Here is a 17,617-nt window from a genome sequence, read left to right as displayed (position 1 = left end):
GTGCCATGGCTCATTGCTACGTTCATCTGAACAATTCATGAATTCCATCTTCTTAGATAGAATACAGATGCTATACTTCCCGGTGGGCTATTTGTAACTTCAGGCTCAGCCTAATTAGAATGTGAATGAGATCCAAGGCCCTAAGAATGTGTTTAAAAGTTACCGAGTTAATTAAACACACTGCTATAAAAATGGAACACCCAGGCCAGTAGGTATGGTGACACATGCCAACACGTAGTGTTTAACACCGAAAGAGTTTCACCACTTGCTGCATATTTTCACCAGCTTTTATTTGGGGAGTGGGGGAGAAAAGAATATTATTATGGTTTCAAAAAATATTCGGAATGCAACTAAAATGGATGATAGGCTCTCTTTATTTTCCAGTAAACCCTCTCTAAACCTCCCTAAATTAATTCCAATTTGGTCAATGGACACACACATGTTAAAAAAGTTATAATCACAATGTGATCACATAAGTGAACATGCTACCTTGAGTTCTACTTTATAAGTTTTCCACATTTCCCGTGCATAAACACAGTGCTCACATTTCTAATTTTAGTGTGAACATAAGTATGCCATTGTTGTAACTATATTAGATTAGTAATTTGCTCTTAACATTACTATATTTTTTAAGTTCCTCATGTTAAACTATAATAAAACCTATTAAACCAGACTTTTGGTAAGGAAAGTGTATTTTCTCTCAGGTCTTTAAAATATAGCTATTGTTGAATTTTGAACTGGCCACACAGAATCATGAATAAGGAAACCATTTTTTAAAGTTTCACCTGGCTTATATGAATAATTCTGAGTTGACTGTTAAATAATTCTAGCCAGGAACTTAGGTAGGGAAAGTTAATGATAAAAAAAATCAGCTCCAATTTATTATCAATCTCCCTTGAAGTTACAGCCTCCAAATCCAGCATTTTAGAATTAAGAAATTTTGAGCTTAAAAATTCATTAGGACCCTCCTTTTATAATTGAGGAAACTGAGGCACAGAGTGGATAAAAAGTCCAGAAAATTAAGTGACTTATCCAAGTCACATGCAAGTCAGTAGCAGGAGGGGCTATAATTATCTAACAGCATTTAATATAGAATGAACATATGGGCGCTTGGATGGCTCAGTTGGTTAAGCGACTGACTCTTAATTTGGGCTCAGGTCATGATCGCAGGGTCCTGAGATCAAGCCCCTCCCCTCCACTGGGCTCCATGCTGAGTGTGGAGCTTGCTTAAGATTCTCTCTCTCCCATGGGGCGCCTGGGTGGTTCAGTTGGTTAAGCTTTTGCCTTTGACTCAGGTCATGATCTCAGGGTCCTGGGATGGAGCCCCACATCAGGCTTCCTGCTCAGCAGGGAGTCTGCTTCTCTCTCTCTCTCCCTCCCTCCCTCCCCCTCTCCCTCTGCCCCTCACTCAAGCTGTCTCTAAAAAAAAAGAATGAATATAAACAGCAATATTTACAAAACAATGAAACCATCAGTTTTGTATGTCACAAGTGTTTGCTTATTTTCCCTTTCTTTTCTTTCTTTCTTTCTGAAAATTGAACTACAAACGTTCATTTATTTAGGAACTGCCAAGCCAAAGCTCCTTAGGAAGGTGCATCTTGAACTAACAAGCAGCTTCTTCAACAGTAAATTGGGAAAACCTTGGTTAAACCTTCACACAAAGATGCAGCCAAGGTAAATGAGATGAATTTGCAAGAGTTTTGTGTATGTTGGAGGTATCAGTCTTATTATTAGTAAAGACCCTCCCAGTTAAAACATGATAATTTCTGGACAAATAAGTGGGTTCAGCTCCTTAATAGGAAAGTTGACCCACTGCCCATTTAACCCTGGAAACTGAGACATTAAAATAATAATTTTAAGCAACTAGGTTTCCTAGTAAGCTAGTTGAAATCACTTAGAGGATTAGCTTTTCACCTCTGGAATTTAAGTCAGAGGATTTCTTGAGTGAAAGACGACCCATTACCCTTGTTTTAAAATACAAGGCAACACCGCAAGTTTGTCTGAAGATACTGCCTCTGTTTTTGGCAAAGGTTACAAAGTAGTATGGATATATTATGAAGAGGGAAGTCACACAGCTTCCCTGCAGCCAATATTCAATCTTCTATTAATATGGCATCAGTCTGCTATTTGATTACATTTCATTGATCACTTTATGGGGGAGGGGAGGTGGGGTATTCTATCGGTCTTTTTCCTCATACTCTTATCATGTTCCTCTGGCTTTTTATTCAGATAAGGAAGGAAACAGCTCGGAAACTTTACTTCAGCTGCAAAAAGAAAACAAAACAAAAAACTCACAGACTTAACACACAGAAAAATCTTTGTTCTGAAAATTTTCACTCAGACAAAAACAGAATACTGGGTTCTATTTGTCTTTATTTTATATATAACATTAAAACAGTCCACAAAACAAAAACAAAAACAAAACGGTCCACAAATGCCTATCCTGTAAAACAAGAGTGGCTATTTGCTAACTTTAAGAATGAGAATATGAGCATAAAGCTCTCTAACTTGCTCAGCAATACATACTCTTAGATTGGGGAGGGGGTGCCCCAAACTGAAGCACAGCTAGCTCCCTGTATTTTTGCAGTCATTCATTCTGCAGGAATTTATTAAGCACCTTCTATGTGCCTCTAAGACTGAGGATAAGGCAGTAGACAGCATAGATTTCTTCATGGGACAGACAGCTATAATAAGTAAGTATCTGATAGTGGTTAAGTGCTATGGAGAAAAGTGAGGCAGGATGAGGGGCTCTCAGAAGTGCTGGGTGATGGCTGGGGCAGGCAAGAGTGCTGCTATTTTATATAGGGTGATTAGGGAAGGCCTCCCTGATATCAGATGACTTTTGAGCTGAGACCTGAAATGATGCAAAGAGCTGTGATCCCACCTGGAAAAACCTACACTTGTCCTTTTATGTTAGCTTGTCAAGTCTAGTCAAACAAGGAGATTAGCTGTGAAACGACAGGAAAGTGAAACCTACAAATAATAAAGCTTTATACAATACTTTGAACCAGCTCTCAATTTATCTCCAATGATCCTTAAACCCTGTTTAGCTACAGCTTAATCTTTTTCCTGACTAAAATGCCTCACAGTATCTCTTCACTTAATGACTAAGAGAGAGAGTTTTCCAGTTACATTGTGCAAACAACCCAAGTAGATAATGCAGGTACAAATTTCCACTCTGAGGTCCTGATTATTTGAATTGGCAGTGGGTATACAGTAGGAAAAAATGAGCTGAGGGTAGCTGATTTTGCTACTGGTCATGCCTATACAGTGAAAGTTCAAAGGAAACTGGACAGTTATCCAGGTTTTAGAATGGTGAGTTTTTAAAGTCCCCCTTTTAATTAAAAATAAAACAAAAGAACAAACCCACCCATAAGAAGGGCAACATGTAACAACAAAAAAATCAAGTAAGCTAGGTAAATATAAATTTCTTATTTTTTAATGCTATACAGAAATAGTAGTGATATTGACTGATTTAAGTTTTTTTAATTTACTCTATGTTCTACAGTAATGGTAATAATGGATAATGATAGGAAATAATCCAAACTTTCAAAGACCGAAGAAGAAAAAGCAAAGAAACAAAATGGACAATAAACTCTTTTGATCAACTTTTATAAAACTATGCAACCAAGAATTTATCAATTTTTATTATTATCAATTATTCTTATTTTATTATCAATGCTTGATAATAAAACTTTCAGATGCATCACAGTTATTTGAGAAAAACTGAGTGTGCTTATATTTTATTGAGACTCTAATTTATCTTATCTAGAACAAAAAATATATATACATTTTGAATATGAACCTCTGTATAGTATGGATCTGGACAGTTTTAAAGCACTTCATATGTTATGAAATATATGATATGGAATTATGTTTGAAAAAGGATCAAAATTGGCCATAAAAAACAGTTTGAATTAGCTAGCTTACTTCACTAGTCAAAAGAATGCAAATTAGCATTTCTGTTGTTGAAAAAGACAAAGGGCTTAATCAGACACACTTTATTAAGAAATCTGTCTTGATAAAAATCTATTTAAAATTTTTAACCTTTGTAATTAAAAATATTTAAAAATAATGGGGTGCCTGGGTGGCTCAGTCGTTAAGCACCTGCCTTCGGCTCAGGTCATGATCCCAGTGTCCTGGGATCAAGTCCTGCATGGGGCTCCCTGCTCAGCGGGAAGCCTGCTTCTCCCTCTCCCACTCCCCCTGCTTTAAAAAAAAAAAAAAAGAAAAAAAATATTTAAAAATAAGACTTAAAATTGTAATGAAGTTGTAAATTTGTCAGATAAGCTCTGATACGTTTATGGCGATAATGGTTGGGTTATATTTCTTAAACTGACCCACATTAAGATGATCACAGAAAACTGGGCATTGATTCATTCATTCCACACATACAGGCACCAAAACGTAAGGCCACGCAGGAAAAACTATGTCTTTCATAAGATAAACTGTTTTCTAACAGAATGTTAATTACACTGTCAAATAATAAGCTTTTTTTCCAACCTCCAGATACCTTTTCAGAAGAAGTACCTCAATTTATTTTCGTTTATTTTTTCCCCCTTATTGTTTATTTATTGATTAAATTGTGTTTTGAATCTGGTATGGCTGACACACAATGTTACATTAGTTTCAGGTGTACAACTTAGTCACTTCAACCCCTCTACGTGTTATGCTGGGCTCCCCACCAGTGTAGCTGCCGTCTGTCACCATACAGTGCTATTACAATATCATTGACTATATTCCCTAGGCTGTGGCTTTTATTGCTGCGACTTACTCCTTCCAGAACAGGCAGTCTGTAATCTCCCACTCCCCTTCACCCATTTTTGCAATCATCGGTTTGTTCTATTTACTGGTCCGATTCTGCTTTTTGTTTGTTCATTTGTTTTTTTAGATTCCATATATGAGTAAAATCATATGGTATTTGTCTATCTCAGTCTGATTTATTTCGCTTAGCATAATACCCTCTAGGTCCAGTCATGTTTCATAAGTGGCACAATCTCATCCTTTTCTATGGTTCAGCAATAGTCCATTATTTATATTATGCATTATATATACATACGCACACACACCACATCTTCCTTATCCATTCTTCTATCAATGGGCACTTAGATTGCTTCCATATCTTGGCTATTATAAATAATGCTGCAATAAACACAGGAGTGCATACATACATCTTTTTGAATTTGTGTTTTCTTTTTTGTTTTGTAAATAAATACCCAGTAGGGGAATTACTGGATCATATGGTCTATTTTTAATTTTTTTAGGACCCTCCTTCTGTTTTCCCCAGCAGCTATACCAACTTACACTCCCACCAAGAGTGCACAAACGTTCTTTTTCTCCACATCCTCACCAACACTTACTATTTCTGTACTTCTGAATTTAAAGTAATGAAATCAGCAGTTAATCTGGACCAAAAAAACCACAATACACTATGGAGTATCCCCAAAGTCTGGAAACATAAGGAAAATAATGTATTTATTATGCTGTTTTCCAGATAAACAATTATATCCATTGTTTTAAATTTGGAAAGGTATCCAAAAGGTTGACAAAAAGCATACTGAGCATATTATTTGAAAACATAATACTACATTTTCAAGAAGTCTCCTGACTTCTTGGGCTCTCTACATTTGTGTGTGCCAGGCACTATGTTAGGCATTGGGTACACAATGGTGAACAAACATGGTCCCTCCCTCACATTAATTACCATCTACTTACAAGAGTGGAACACAGATATTCCTGGAAGTGGGTTAGAATGATATCTATAAATTTTTGACAGCAACATTAGGAATAAACATAGAGGTGAAGGAAGGAGGGAGAAAGGAAAGAAGGAAGGAAAGTAGTTCAGACTCGTAGGATTAGAAACATAACATTTTAGAACCAGAAGGAAATCTCAGAGATCATCTAATTTAGTGGCTTTTAACCACAGCTGTGCATCGAATTACCGAAGAAGCTTTTTCAAGCTAAATGTGCAAGACCCCACGCAAAAGCCACTGCCTTAAAATCTCTGTGTATTTGTATTTTGAAAAAGCTCCATAGGTGTTTAGGATTCAAACCTTTGGTTAATATATACTGATCTAAACTAATTCCCTCACTTAAATATGAGGAAATTGAGGCCCAGAAAGGTTGAGAGGCTGACCTGAAATCACACAGCTATATTGCAGTCCCATTTTTCTAATTTTCAGAAAAAGACTGTAGAAAAACTGACTTTTTCTGCACTATTATACCACATCACCACTGTCTACTCTTGAAGCTCTGCTCAAGAAAAAGGATAAACTGACCAACACTTGTTAAAAGTTACTGAACCAAAGTAAAAAGCCAGTGTCTATGGGCAACACAAACATACAATTAACAAAAAACCCATCATATACCATAGTAACCTCGTTGCTTCCTCCTTAAACAGCCAAGTCAAGCTAGTTTAAAACACTCTCAAATAAATATGATTATTCCTATCAGTTTCTCATTTCACCACTGCAATGAACCATAATTTTGGTTTTCATGGGTAAGGAGGGGGAGAAGAAGAGAGTGATTTTTTTCCTGGCTTATTCCTTAAAATTCAGAAGGTTAAAAAAAAAGTTTCTAATACTTCAATATGAAGAAAGCCTGGTCTGCTTTTAACACGTTTGGCAGTACTTAAGGACATGTTTTTGGCTATTAGCCTGGCAAGCTGTTTAAGCTTATAGAAGGCCCACAAAGAGAACTTATATGATTAAGTTAGTTAAACACAAACATCTTCTCTGTATATTTTATCCCCTCCCTTCACATTCACAAAAACATAAAAGGCTAAAACGTTTTAGAACTAGGTGAGGGAAGCAAGTTATTTATCACTTCAGCTCCTTTCTCAAGGCTTGTGTAAATAAGAACTAAAGAACTCAATGAAATTATTCATATGATCCTTGCAATGAACAAAGCTAAGCATCAGAAAGCAGTTCAAAATTCCTCTGAAGCATATGTATTTTCTTACAAGAAACATCTGTGATTCTCTAATGTACTTCAGACCTAACTTTATCTCTTTCTAAAAATTATGTAACACGCATACACTTCAGGCACCAAACATACTTATTAATTACACAGAGAAGAATTTAAAATGCCGTCTCTTTTTGACACACATTATAGCAAGTATTCCAACACTGGAGCACTAAGCAGTCTTCTCACATAAAATCTAACAGTTCCCTAAATTGTTTGGAAGTGATGTTTTAAAACAAAACAAAATGCCACACTATCTAGCTCTTTTTCAGATCCTAACTAAGGAACTTAGATTATTCAAGCATGTAAATAACATAGTTGGAAATATCAATTACAGTTAACAAGTCATGAGTGTCTCCAGAAGATTACCATATTATTTGCTTATCAGGGAGATAAAAGGGGGAAAAAAAAGAAGTGCAAATGCTTTTGGTGAAACTGTAAATGGTTTAAAGCAGTTTACTATTTTTAGACTGAAAGACTGGTGTGTATATGTTTGTACTTGTGTGCACGTGTGCTCGTGCACCCAGAAGACAGCATTTTAACTAGGGCAGAGGAGCTGGCCAATAGAGAAAAGGGTTTTAATAGCCCTTCTATTTCAACCATAGCTACTGTGGGTTTTGTCACTATAGCAATGGGCCTGGGTGGGGCATGTATCTGGCAGGCTCGGTGCTCAGCTGGTAAAGCAACATAAACCTCATTTTACCTCGAGCTGAGCAAATTTTCTCTAAGAAGGACAGCAAGGATAAAGGAGAAGTCTAAGCATCAGTTGGTGGGCACTTCTTCCCAGGACACTGCTATACTAAGGCTAGCCTCACACCTTCTCCTTCATTGGATCAAAGGCCTCCACTATCACTCATTGGTGGTAGTTACCTTGGATTTAGGCAGTAACCTAACCTCCCGGATCTCAATGATTCCTAGCAGCCTGGGTTAATTTCAGCTGTCTCTCCAGGGGCTACATGAAACATGGCATTTACAAATTTGGGTTATACAGCACTATTTATTACACTATGGAAGATTTCCAAAAATGCCAGAAGAGATGTTGGCATTCATGCAAGTCAACTACTGTTCAACCCAAAGAAGCACTCTATTCTATAGGATGTTTTTTGCCAGGATTGAAAGAGCCTATGTGAAAACACCTTAATTAGGACCATCTTAGCACCTCAGTTACTGGATACCCTCTAGCTCTAGGTGTTATGTTTCAAATGGGCCAACAAACCAGCCTGGAAACAGACACCCCCAGTCCTGTAACCAATCCCTTCACTCCAAGTCCTGAGAGTGTATATTTTCTTATTTTCAGATTTAGTAAGTCAAGTATATCTGGTAGCTATTAAAAGATTTAAACCACTACCGTTTTTAAAAGGTTTCAGTGTTCAGAAATTTCAAGCCCACAGAGGGGGCCGATCTGGAGGGTTTGGTGGCTGCAGAATGGTGGATTATTTGCTGGTCTCCCTCCCACCCCTTCAAGGAATATTCTTATTGATCTCTCTCTACCCTTTTAATGTGTTTTTAACACATGATCATGGGCTCATAAAAGTAAAATAGAAGAATCTGAAGAAAAGACAGCGTCCAGGGACCTAAAAAGATAATTATAATGATAGATTGCTAAAGAAGGAGGTGGGGGGGGCTTGAAAAAAAAAGTTAGCCACTTAATCAGATAACCTTTCCCCCTCTTATTCTTTGGATTGGGAAATCCAAACTAGTCTACGATATTTCTTTAAAATTTCCTCTAATGAACAGTTCAGTTAGGCTTGCTCAAAGCCAAGGGCCATCCTAGAAAACCAGGGCCAATTTTGTATCATGTTAAGTGGTGGCTACTTTATATCAGACTTCTTTTAAAGGCAACAAAAATGGGGCGGGGGTAAAGGAGGTGGTTATAAAAAACTTCACAGGAAACCAAATAGCCTTCATTTAAATTAAAAGCAATCACAGCCTGATTCTTGGAACATGCTTCGAAATGCTTTTTGGCATGCAGCTGCTACATGCCGCCAATATTGTGTGTAATTGGAAACATTTCAAACAGAATTGTTACCAAAGTCAAAGACCATAATTGCGAGCTGTGGGATCTGTGCCTCAGATAAAAGAAGGGCAGCTGAGTGAGAGCTCACTGCACTGAGGAGTCTACTTACCGGTCTGCATCTGACTGCAATATTTCCACTGTATTATTGACAAATCTTTCTTTCCAGAGACCCAATGAGATGAGAAGGAAACAGAGAAGCATACACAAAGCAAAAGAGGGTGGGTGCTATAAATCAGCAATCGGGACAAAACTCTTAGGAGTATATGACTTCAATACTAGAACAACTGAAATAACACAGCCTTAACGTGTTTTTTTTTTCTTCCTGAAGTGCAATCCACTAGAAATGAAAGGCGTCTCTCCCAAGAGTTTACCCCAAATCTACCAGTGAGAAAAACGCAACTGCAGTTTAATTGGTCAGTGGGATCACTTAGGACCAATCTTATGGGTGGGGGGAAAAAGTTAAGTAAAGGTAAATGAGAGCTGCTTGCTAGTTTATAGCTTTAAGTTTTAACATGTTTACACTGGCATCTGCTTTGCTGACATTTTTATTTGTATGTTAAATTTAAAATCTCTCTTTCTAGGGAAATGAAGGCGGAAAGCTCTAATCAGTTCAGGCTGGGCAATCATTCTTGTTCCTAGAGAGGTCCCTTCAAAAGTGACCAAAATGCACTTAGAGTTCAGTCTAAACAAGTGAACAAAACAGAGACACAAGAATTACTACATTTTCTTTGAGAGGTTTGATCTCCGCCCCCCGCCCTCAGTAACTGGACATAGTACCAGTGGACCACTGGCTCTGGACTGGTTCTTGGAAAAATCGTGTCATTCTGGCACACGGGAAAGGGACCCGATTATTCTGCCGTATCTCCATGCCAGAAGTGTCATGACATCAGCCTGCTCCAACCTGTAAAGCGTGTCTCTTCCCACCATCCCTGCTTCCGGAGAGAGGGGACCGAGGGCAGGCCAGGCTTAGCTGCATCCCCCAAGCGATCTGAGAGCAGACCTCCACTGCTCCAAAGGTTCCTTCACCGGCACACGTGCAGTTAGCCTCCCGGACTTCAGTTCAGCACGGCCTGTCCAACAGGGTGCCCTTACCGGTTACTGGGGGTGCGGAGGAGGTACACTTGGGTGTATCTGAGATGGGGAAGTCCAGAAGTGGTGGTGAGGGGGGGAGTGCTGTTGTGGTTCCTGGTGCCACCTCTGTCCCTGGCATTCTGTTCTGGAGTGCTGGCTCCATATGCTGCCTGAGGTTTCGAGGAACTGCAACAATGCAGGACTTGGCACCCAGATTACTGTACTTTCTTCTCCCAGCGTGTTTGCTCTCACACCAGCCTTCCAAAGATATTAGTGCACAATATGGAAATGCTTTATTCTGTGACCAGAAGAAAAAGCAGTAATGGTCCCTTAAAACACCAACCAACCAATGAAGAAATGCAATTCATTCACTTCCTAACTCCTCTTTATTAGGGAATAATTACACGTGGATTTAAGCAAATTGAATATTCTCACACTCCTAAGAGTTAAACAATTGATATTATTTAACATAAAATGAGAAAAAAGAGACCTATCCTTTCCAAGAAGACAGAGCCTATCCTGGTCCAGTGGCATCTTTAACATTTTTATGCACAGATGAGAATCACTTTGCCTTTTTAAATTATTTCCTTTCTTTAAAAGGAAAAATTTCCTTTTATGAACTACTTTAACCAGGAAATTAACTGCTATCAACTAGAATACTGGTAATGATATTTTTTCCTGAAAATCATTTCCCCATAATATTGGAAAACACAAACTGTAGATATAGGCCATTAAAAGAGTTACTTAATTACTGGAAAATAATTTTTAAAGATTCTTATTTCATTTCATGAGTACTCTGAACAGTCACTCCTAATATTCAAACTCTTGTGTTTTGCTTTCAAGTAATTACAAAAGTTTCTAGAAAAATTATCTTACAATGTCACTTTTTAAAACAGATTTCAGCTTACTTTTAAAAAATCCTTCATTAGAGAAGCCTCAAATTTTAACTTTTTTTCTTTTCTTTTGTGTCTTTTCAGAGTCATCATAGGAGAGGATATTAGTCGAAACCATACTTTTATCCACATCTGACTCTAAACTTAATAGTTAGCTATTAAGCCTATAAGGGTTTTTTTTTCTCCCCAGATGATATTAGATTTTATTTGCATGACCAAAGCTGACTCATTGCAATCCCCTTTATTATAGAGGCAAATGGTGGTTCCATGGAACTTGATTATAAAAACATGATAAACTTTTTAAGTTTCATTGGTATTGCTAGCAGAACTGATTGAATCTGTCATTTTAGTAAAACGTATCACTTTTCTTTTGAGAAAACCTGTAAACCCACAGGGTCACTCAGTGATAAATCGACAGTAAGAACCACATTAAGGATGGAAAAATTAATTTCCCAAACCTATTTGCTCACATCAACATGGCTACCCTCTGTGTACCATCCAGTTTTTCCCCCTTCCTTCCTCCCCCCTTCCTCCCTCCTTTCCTCCTCTCCTCCCTCCCCTCTTTCTTCCCTTCCTCCTTTCCCTTCCCTCCCCCCTCCATTCCTTTCCCTCCCCCCTCCCTCCCTTCCTAGGTTTATTCACAAGAAAGAGTCACTATTGTTAGCCATGACTTATTAAAACAGATTTTTGAGTTCATCAGCAAGTGTGCTATCTCTTAACTGTGGGTAATGTCCATTTATTTCTAGAACCTTTAGTTTTAATATGTGGTGCACATGCATTGTTAACCTTTAAATCCTTTGTATAAACATTTCTGGTAGGGCTTGTAAAATATCTCCTTCTGTGTTTCCTGACTCGCCAGTTGATGGCATTTAGAAACCCTCTGGTACCAGCAGGTGCTGTATTTTGCTTTCTTCAGGCTCCAGCTGGGCTACAGTGACAGATTCCTGTCCCAGGCCAAACCCAGCCACCTAGGCTAGGACCACATTGGAGGCAAACTGAACTGGGCCCCACCAGACAGCAAGATAAATGGCTGCTGTCTAAGTTTAAAATCCCTTGGTGGGAGTAAATATTGTTCCAGAGGAAAAGGCTTGACAAATATTGCGTCATCCTTCCAGAGCTGTCTTGATTAAAGCAGAATCTTTGGATTAAGTTGGTGCTCAATTCAAAATGTATCTATCTTGTTGTCATGGGATTTTTTCCCCCTTCCTAGAGTCTGGAAACACATATTGTTGAGGATGGTCAAATAAGACTGCCGCCTCCCAAGGGGCTGCAGTCCACTCCTGATAATAGAAGGCGGCTGAATGCTGACACTTCACCGAGGAGAATGGAGACAGCAAAGGCTTAGTGGGAAAAGGCCAGTTGTCACCTAAGTGACAGGCAACAGCTGAGCTCACACATCTGGAGCCAGACCAGGGCAAACACTCAGCAACCCTTGCTGGTCTACACCTTGGGCCTGTCCGAAGGGACAGAGAGAAGTGCCCTTTCCTTCGAAAGCTCATTAAAAAAATATCTGTTGGTGAACCACATCAATTATGTAACCCAGCTGCTGCAGGCCCAGCCTTCTGAAGTACTGATTAAAACGAAGAGGTACACACAACCGTGAGGCATGCTCACATGCAATTTCGTTGAATATAAACTGTCCTGCATAAAATCCGTCCTAAAAATCACAGACACATGCCTGCTCTTCATAGCACAAATGCATCTGAACTCCTCTGGAGAGGCACGATCTTTCGATCTTTACCCGCCCAGGGTGTGCTCTTCACCTTGTTCACGGCCCAGATCTGCCTCCCATACTCTTTCTAAAATCAGCAACCAAATATGTTTGGGTTGTGATTCGGAATCCTCCTTAGGCAAGCCGCAACTCAGTGCGATGCCAGCCATCCTCCCCCACTCCTACCTCATTCTTCAGCCTGCAGAAGACAATCTGTGGACAATTTTCCCAAAGTCCCCGAAAAAAATATGGCACTGCCGAGCGTCACTGGCGATGTCGTTTGTTTTTCTTGGGAGGGCAATGAAAATTTAACAGCTTTCTGCCGCATCCTGAGTCCCGGTCTTGCTAATTATTAACATGCCCAGTTTCTCCAACTTTTTCTGCCTAAAGGGAAGAAGACGCTCCCATTCTCTTCCACATACGTGCTACATTCAGAAAACACCTTTGTCGGGGCGGGAGGAGGGCGGGGGAGCTGATGCACCCCTGCCAAAAAGCAATGGGCCCTTTCCGCAGAGCGTTAGGAGAGAATCAGCACCCTCCCTCCGGACGCCAGTAGGTGACAGGCGATCCTAAGCGGCGGACACATGCCAACGCACCCTCGCCTCCCTGCGCCCCTCATCGCCCCAACTCTGGGGCCACCGAACGGGTTTCCACGCAGGAGAGAATCAAGCAAGAGTTGGTAGTGATGCAGCAAACAGGAGCCAAGCGGGCAGCCTATCCGAAGCCCTCTTGGTGCTGCAGCCCAGTATCAGCTTTAAGTGTCTACACAGCCCACAAGAAACCGAATCTGCCCTTCTCTCTTGGTTTCTGCTCTGCCGGCCCGGTCTGGGTGTCACAGGCCCCCCGCAGTGACACCCTAGATGCCCGGCCCTTCCCCTGCGGCGCTCGCCCCCCACTGCCGCGCCGCAGCCCCTCTGCAGAGCCGGCCGGAGCCGGGCTGCCACTCACCCCGCGCGAGGGAGAGAGAACTCGGCTGGACGGTCCTCTGCGCCGCGGCACGTCTGCGGAGCCGAGGTCCGCGGCGTCAGGGGTGGGCGAGGGCAGGCGGCAAGCGGAGCATCGAGAGCCCGGCAAGTCGCAGTGCCGGCCGCGGCGCCCCTCGGGGAAGTCAGCGCAGGCGGCGCGAGGCTGGCATGTTCCGGGGCGCGCTGTCGGGCGGCGGCGGCCGCGGGAGGCGGCGCTCACAGCGGGCTGCAGGCGGAGTGCGCCCGACTCCCGAGCCCCGCGCCGCGGCGCCGCCGCGCACCCCGCCCTCGGCCTCCGAGGCCCGGCGGGAGCGAAAACGCGGAGCGCGGACGCCGCCGCGGGATCCAGGCCGCTCGGCGCGCGCGCCCACGCGCACCCCGGCTCGGCCCCGAAAGGAGAGGTCGCTGCCCGGCTCCGGGAGGGCGCGCGGGTGCGGGGCGCGGGGCGCGGGGCGGCGAGGCAGGGCGTGCGGGCGGGCGGGCGGGCGGCGAGCTGGGCAGGACCGGCTGGGCGAGCAACCGCCGGCGCTGAGCGAGGGGCGGGTTATCTGCGCGACGAAGTTCACCCAGGCGCGGCCCAGGTTCTCAAGTGCAGCTCGGTCGTCTCCTCTGCCCCGCCCCCGATTTTATGCTCCCTCCCCCTTTTTTTAACCAACAATCCTGATGGATTGAAAAGACAGGAAGGGTGAAGGGGGGGGAAAGACAAACCCAATTTCCTCTGATCAAACGGTTTGGGGATTGCTTATTTGGGTCTCTCTTCACTTCGTGTGTGTGTGCTAGGGGAGAGGGTAGTTAATTAAACTCTTAGATTCCTTCGGGCGCGCCTCGCCTCGCTGGGGACCCACTGGGACTCGATCCTATCTCGTGCAATCCTCCAGGCTAGGCTGTCTCCGCCTGGGAAGGAAGAAGCCGAAGATGCAGCGTCTAGTTCCTTCCCTTCCCCTCCTCGACGGTCCTAGCATCTCCAAGAAAAGCTCAAAGTCTGGAGAGTGCGCGTGAGCAGCTCAGCCCACCCCAATGTCCAGAGCCTGACCCAAGTTAGCATAGCTTACTTAAAGTCGTTTTCAGAGCACTGATTTGATCACGATGATCGTTTTTCATTGGCCAACGACTCTCCAGGTTTTCTCTCTGCCCGATTCCCAGGGTTGGGCTCTCAGGCACAGTCTCCCAGGATGAACTGGGACTCGGCCTGTTTGGAAGTTCTGCCCTGACATTTGTGTTGCTTAGAAGCTCTCGCCATTTCCAATTCCAGATCAGTGGAGTCACACACCGTGTGGGTACGATTTCCTCCGAGGTTGCAGAGGGCAGACCCGACAGCAGCTGCTAACCCCAGCTTGACAGGTGTCTCTGCGAAGCTGAAGCTTCCTTGATCTGTCGACCGCTTTCACAACCCTCTAGGATACTGTATCATCCTCCAGGAAGATGAGTGTGTGTGTGTGTGTGTGTGTGTGTGTGTTGGAGGTGTGTTGTAAGAACCGTTTTTATTCCTTTAAAAAAAATCAAAAAGGCCAATCAGAATTTTTCAGAGCACTGAGTCTCTTCCATTTTCATTGGAAGTGAAGCAAAGTAATACTCAGCAAAAAATAGACTCGATGAGAAAGAGGATGTAAGGAAATAACATCTAAAGGCAAAGCGAGGAGGAAACAACAAATCTAGGGAAATGTTTCACCTTGGCACTGTGCTCTGTAATTCCAAGTCTGACTCACATCTCCTGCACGACAGAAACTCTCTCCCTTCTAGATACACAGACTGGGTTTCTGATTCTCTGAGCACAGATCACTCAGGAAACAAAGCTGTTGCTTTTGAAATAACTCTGCCTGCTTGTGGTGTTTGTAACTGATGGGAATCTGAGGTAAAACAACCTAGGCTGTCTTGCTCCTCAGCATTTTATTGGAGTTAGCCTTTTAAGTTGTGTCTGTTTAACTTACCATGGTTACAAATGCTTCTCTTAAGCTATAAACTTATTTAGCTTCTATCTAACCTCCAGAAGGGCCCAAGAAGATAGACAACGTGATTGATTTCACCCATGAAGGTAGTAAAATTAGTAGGTTTAAGGGCAGAGAGTCCACTCTCTTTGTTAGTATCTGTGGGTGTCTGTCTGTCTATTGTCTCAATCAAGACCTTCAAATGCAAGCAGTTCCCGACGAACTGAATGATGCAGTGGAACAGAAGCCATTGAGGATGGCATCACTTGTACAGCAGCGTCTTCATGAGAAAGTCCTCTTCAGTGGACCAGCAGGCATTTGGAGCAGGCAGAATTGGGGTGAAGAAGCTCAATGGAGAGAATGTTTATTAAGCCTGCCCCTGGACCTCCCTGATGATTGGGGAAAATGATACTTTCTTATGATAAGAAATGATTCTTGGGGCTCCTGAGTGGCTCAGTCGGTTAAGTGTCTGCCTTGGGCTCAGGTCATGGTCCCAGGGTCCTGGGATCGAGCCCCGCGTCGAGCCCGCATCGGGCTCCCTGCTCGTCAGGAAGCCTGCTTCTCCCTCTCCCACTCCCCCTGCTTGTGTTCCCTCTCTCGCTGTGTGTCTCTCTGTCAAATAAATAAAATATTTTTTAAAAAATGATTTTGTTATCAGAGAACTTATAACTCTGTGATGACTTCACAAAGGTTTTGTTTACTGAGCATCACACACATTGGGCACAGTAGGGCATCCATAGTTGTTCCCTCCAGAGGCTTATTTCCTCTCTGGATGGAGCGCTGGGCAGCATCTTTTGGATCTGATGCAAATGTGAATGCTTGGTCTTCAACCAGGACTCTCATAACATTACTTTGGGTGGCGCATGTGATGATTTGCAGTCAGAGAAGTCTGAATTCAAATCTCAGCCCCACTCCTTACGGAATGTAACCCAGGATAATGCAGTTAATCCTGAGGTGATTCTTAGTTTCTTCATTTGCAAATGAGGAGAGTAATACCTACCTCAGAGAGATAGATATGGGGAAGACTGAATGCTAGGTGTGCAGGAAAGACTCAATACATGGAAAGTTTATATAATGCCACAGCCACCCTTCTCTACACCAGCCTCCAAGAAAATCCTGCAAGTTAGAAAAGAACCATTATAAATTTAATCTAAAAAAGCATGTTTCATTGTGGACTATTGGGTTGTTTCTGGGTCTTTTATATTACTGGTGTTACTTTGCCTTTACAAACCAATATGGTACCATACTTAAATAAATTCACTTAGGGAATGTCCACTTCTGTTTTAAAGCCTTGGTAATAAATGTATTTTTTTTTTTTAAATAATAGCTTTATGCACTGAATTGTGTCCTTCAGAGATTCATCTGTTGAAGTGGTCACCTCCTAGTACCTCAGGATGTAATCTTGTTTGGAGGTAGAGTCTTTGTAGCTCGGACCTTAAAAAAGCAAGAACTGACAGTTTTGGCAGGCTCTGATTCTCAGGTCTTTTTGCTTCCTAGGCTTTGCTTGGTCCTTATTCCCTGTATTTGCCCACAACGGGGACTCCTTTCCCCGACCTGAAGACTCAGCTCCACCCAGTGTTTCCAGGGCAAATCAGTTTTGACCCTTTAATCATAGGCTTAGCTGTAAGGCATGTTCCCCTACTAGAAATCCTACATAGTTTCCCAGGGCTTTCTAGATTGAGCACACCCTCCTTGGATTAGCCTAAAAGGTCCCTCGTATTTGTACTCTAGCTCTCTAGTTTATTTTCCTACCAGTCCCCATCCTTGTTTGCCCTAACCATATTAAACTATTTGCAGTTCTTTGAAAGCATCAAGCTATTTTATGCCTCTGTGATTTGAACATACCTAGAATGTTACCCACTGATAACTGCCCTCTTTATTAGATAATTCCTGCTTATTCTTTACAATTCAACATAAGCATCACCTTTTTTGATGGTCCGTTGAGATGCATATTGTTGTTTTGTCTGCTTAGCATCTATTTCTCCTTTGTAATGCCCCAGATTTTCATTGGGGAACCACTTTCCCCCATTGTCAGTGCCCGTGGTTTCCTTGGTGACTTATCCCTGGACCAG

At 42.2% G+C, this 17,617-nt stretch overlaps 1 protein-coding gene across 4 annotated transcripts in view; it reads right to left on the bottom strand.

Moving 5' to 3' along the window:
- The window catches only part of PRICKLE1 (prickle planar cell polarity protein 1), a 109,479-nt gene extending 94,458 nt beyond the window's left edge, over positions 1–15,021 (bottom strand). For 2 of the 4 annotated variants that reach the window (XM_035002843.1, XM_035002848.1), the window contains exon 1: positions 13,604–14,036. The gene's annotated coding sequence lies outside the window, so the exon portion shown is untranslated. Of the gene's footprint in view, positions 1–10,072; positions 10,350–13,603; positions 14,037–14,672 lie in introns of those variants that run through there. The other 2 variants (XM_035002844.1, XM_035002847.1) reach the window with 2 other exon arrangements.
- Positions 15,022–17,617: the final 2,596 nt, after the last annotated feature.

Source organism: Mirounga leonina, unplaced genomic scaffold, assembly GCF_011800145.1.
Source record: "Mirounga leonina isolate KUSES-001 unplaced genomic scaffold, KU_Mleo_1.0 Mir_126, whole genome shotgun sequence".
NCBI classification, from domain to species: domain Eukaryota; kingdom Metazoa; phylum Chordata; class Mammalia; order Carnivora; family Phocidae; genus Mirounga; species Mirounga leonina.
The sequence above is the reverse complement of the archived record's forward strand: the minus strand, read 5'-3'. Positions and strand labels throughout refer to the sequence as shown.